Here is a 4,840-nt window from a genome sequence, read left to right as displayed (position 1 = left end):
CCTTTTAAAACACCAATCTCTCTCCATTAACTTCATCCACCGCCTTATTTCAAGCTAAATTAATAACCAAGAGCCTTATTTATTTATTAGACAGATAAATAAGACTCAATATAGGGGAGTAAATACGAAAATAAGCGGGAAAACAAATGTCTCTTCTTAGCGGGAAATGGAGCGCGGCAAAATTGTAAACACAGACACCATTCCTTCAAAAAACACCAATATCTCTCCATTAACTTCATCCACCGCCTTATTTCAAGCTAATTCAATAACCCAAAGCCTTGTTTATTTACTGGGGAGATAAATAAGACCCAAAATAGCGCGGAAAATACGAAAATAAGCGGGAAAGAGCGGAAACACCTTTGCCTCCCGGGAATCGCGCGTCATATGTTTACCCCCGTGAGTAATGGCCGACGCTATCAACTTTTCCCGCCGCCTCATGTTTATTATTTTTTTGGCGGGAAATTTTTTGGTTTATCGGTGAGTGGGTGCTTGATGAAGGTCTCTCTCTCTCGCTCTCTCTCTCTCTCTCTCTCTCTCTCTCTCTCTCTCTCTCTCGTGGGTTATTTTGCCTTCTCTGTCAAATGTTTTTTTTTCTTTCTCTCTCTCTCTCTCTCTCTCTCTCTCTCTCTCCCAGTATTATTCACCTATGTATTTATTTCTCTATCTACAATATTTATCTATCCACACATAAATCTATCTACCTATCTATCTATCTATCTATCTTTTTTCACACATTTAATCTTAAACACACAAACTCCCTCACCACCTATCTCTCTCTCTCTCTCTCTCTCTCTCTAATGATGATAAATGGCAGCTAAATTAAGGTTAAAAATTACCAACAAAATATTTAGGAAAGATCTGAACCGTAAATACTGATAAGGGGAAAAGTGTGTGTGTGTGTGTGTGTGTGTGTGTGTGTGTGTGTGTGTGTGTGAGAGAGAGAGAGAGAGAGAGAGAGAGAGAGAGAGAGAGAGAGAGAGAGAGAGAGAGAGAATTACTGATATTTCTTTCCTCTTCCTTTCTGTCTGTCTGTCTGTCTGTTTGTTTGTCTGTCTGCCTGTCTGTCTGGATGAATGGACTGGGTGACTGATGGATAGATAGATGGATAGACAGACAAGACAAAATGATAGATAGATAGATAGATATAGATAGATGAATTCATAGATAAGGATATAGATAGATAGACAGACAGACAGACAGATAGCCAGGTACACAGCCAGCCAGCCAGACAGACCGATAGATAAACAGGTAGATAGACATGAGGTAATAACAGATTCATTAACAGGTGAGAGACAGGTGTGATGATTACCTGTGAAATGTAAGGTAGATAGATAGATAGATAAATAGATAGATGGATAGATGGATAGATAGATTGATAGATAGATAGACGGTTAGATATATGGACTGATAGATAGATAGACGGACAGATAGACAGATAGATAGATAGACAGACAGATAGACTGGTTGATAGATTAGTATAGGTAAGTTGAGTGAGGTGGACTGAGATTGGTAGATGGAGAGATAGACAGATGGATAGATAGACTGGTAGATAGATGGATAGATAGATTGGTAGATAGACTGATAGATAAGTTGTGTGACGGACTGACAGATTGGATTGATATATGGATAGACGGATAGATAGACAGATAGATAGATAGGTATAGATAGACAAGTTGAGTGACAGAATGAAAGATGAACTGATAAATGGATGGATAGATGCAAAGACAGATGGATAGATAGTGATAGATACAGACTGACAGACATATAGTGAGATAGATAGAACACTAATAGATAGACAGATAGAAATAGACAATAAGGTGAAAAGACAGATAGATAGATAGATAGACAAGTAGGCAGCCAGACAGACTGATAGATAGTTACGGACAAAGAGACAGGCATAGATACACACAGACAAATAGATATATATATAGATACACAGATAGATATGGCAAAACGGATAAAAAAAGAGATAAAAAAATAATTACACATCATTTCCTGAAGGCCTTGTCACCTTCAAGCTGCCTCCCCCATTACGACGTCATCAACAAGTCCCGCCCCGTTGGTCAAGCAGCCAATCATCTCCGTCCTTTATAATGACGTCACCAGTTCGCCCCACCCCCCTCTTTGCCTCGACCAATGAGCCCCGCCGTACCCTGTGACGTCATCGGTAAGCCCCTCCCCTCCCCTCATGACGTCACAGATGTAAACAAAAGGCCTTGATTTCAGCAAAGGTTAATCCGCAGTTTTTCAGCGTTTTCGGCTTTGCGTGCCTTTTTGCGTGCGTGTGAGTGCTTTTTGAGTGAGTGAGTGTGTGTGTAGGGGGGGTGCGTGGGTGTGGGAGGCTAATACACTTTGAAGAGCCCAAGGGAAGGATTATATGACACCAAAATAGCCTCTCTCTCTCTCTATTCAAACTGTACAAGGGAGTACTGATAAGGCTGAGAGATAGGCAGACATATAGATAGACAGAGGTAGAAGGAGAGAGAGAGAGAGAGAGAGAGAGAGAGAGAGAGAGAGAGAGAGCAAATGAACATAATTATCCTCTTGGACTTCGATTACCTAACACCTTTCCATCAGCCACTTATGCAATATTTTCCTCCTTAAATACAAAAGGATATGAAAGATTTATAGGCAGAATAAATCGATTAGGAAGAGGCGTTGCGACATATTCACAGAAAACGGGAAATATGATGGTGTGTGTAGGGAACGATAATAGAATTGGTACACACATGCATAAATACATACATCAATATATACATACATACATTCTCTCTCTCTCTCTCCCTTACACACACACACACACACACACACACACACACACACATACACACACACACACACACACACACACACACACACACACACACAATCATGTTGCGTAAAACACCCATTCATTCCTCCATTTCTCCTAATATAATTCTCTCTCTCTCTCTCTCTCTCAACATAGCAGGTTCCAAATTCCAAACACGTGTTCTTTCTTTTCAGTACGAGGACATTTTTTTTCTTCTTCTCCTCCTCCTCCTCCTCCTCCTTCTTCTTCTTCTTCTTCTTCTCCTCCTCCTCCTCTTTCTCTTCTTCCACTACTTTTTCACAGTCTTCCTTCCCCTTCGTCTTCTTCGTCTTCTTCTTCCTCCTCCTCCTCTTCTTTCTTCATCGCCTAAGTCTTCTCTTCTTTCATATTCTTCTTCCTGCATTTTCCTCTTCCCCTCCTCTGCTTCTCTCCTCCTCCTCCTCCTCTTCCTCCTCCTCCTCCTCCTCCTCCTCCTCTTCTTCTTCTCTTCTCCTCATTATTATTATTATTATTATTATTATTATTATTATTACTATTATTATTATTATTATTATTATTATTATTATTATTCCTCCTCTTCTTCTTCTTCTTCCTCCTCCTCCTCCTCCTCTTCTTCCTCCTCCTCCTCCTCCTCTTCTTCCTCCTCCTCGTCCTCCTCCTCCCTTCACCACAAAACTAGGTAGTGAAACCCACGTCCTTTCTTTTCCTCTGACACACACATCTGTTGCCCCCTCCCTCTCTCTCTCTCTCTCTCTCTCTCTCTCACACACACACACACACACACACACACACACACACACACACACACACACACACACACACATTCTCTCTTCCTTCTTTTATTCACTTCCCCCTAACTCTCTCTCTCTCTCTCTCTCTCTCTCTCTCTCATTCCCTTCAGTTTCCCTTCATTCTTTCTTTCATTTCCTCCTAATTCTCTCTCTCTCTCTCTCTCATTCCCTTCAGTTTCCCTTCATTCTTTCTTTCATTTCCTCCTAATTCTCTCTCTCTCTCTCGGGGTAGATTGAGACAGTTCGACGCCTTGAAGGTGTAATCTGAAGAAGTAGAAGCAGAAGGATTGAGGTGTCTGGCCGTCAAGGGAGAGGTAGATAGAAGGAGGTGGTGGAGGGAGAGGTGGAGAGGTGGAGAGGTGGAGGTGGAGCAGTGATCTCTGGTCCACTTATCCACATGGTAAATATGTAAAAGAAAAAAAAAACGATTATACATGATTATTATGTATGTATGTATGTATGTATGTATGTATTCATGTATGTATGTATGAATGTGTGTATGTATGCATGTATGTATGTGTGTATGTATGCATGTATGTATGTATGTATGTGTTTATGTATGTGTATGCATGTATGTATGTTATGTATATATGTGTGCGTATGTATGTATTTACGTATGTATGTATGTATGTATGTATGTGTGTGTGGGAATGTATGTACGAGTACGTATGTGTGTAAGTGTGCATGTATGTGTATGTATGTATGTATGGATGGATGGATGACAATGTATGAATATTCCTTTCCGGCCAGTAATTCTCTCTCTCTCTCACTCTCTCTCTCTCTCTCTCTCTCTCTCTCACTCTCTCTCTCTCTCTCTCTCTCTCTCTCAACATGAAAAGCGGAGAGACGAACAATTTTGAAACACGGCCATATCATTGTGAAACGTTCCATACACCGCAATACTACGTTTCAAAAGTCATCGCTCACCGTGTCATAATTTATCGCGAGGTGAAACGTAGGCAATTATAATGCATTCTGAAGTGGGATTTTGGCACTTAAAGGCCGCTTCAGTTTCCCTTTTATTATTATTATTATTATTATTATTATTATTATTATTATTATTATTTTTATTATTATTATTATTTTAGATATTTACTTGGTCAAAAATTTTCGTCCGCTCCTCATAGTAAAATTAAAATGGAATGGAGTGTGAGAGACTGACTAGGAGTGTGTGTGTGAGTGAGGTGAAGAGGAAAACTATGGATGAGATGGAGGGATGGAGAATGAGAATCTGACTAGAAGAGTGTAAGTGAGGTGG

Source organism: Coenobita brevimanus, chromosome 23, assembly GCF_032717465.1.
Source record: "Coenobita brevimanus isolate Jiangsu-jjx chromosome 23, ASM3271746v2, whole genome shotgun sequence".
NCBI lineage: Eukaryota > Metazoa > Arthropoda > Malacostraca > Decapoda > Coenobitidae > Coenobita > Coenobita brevimanus.
This window is presented reverse-complemented; position numbering follows the sequence as displayed.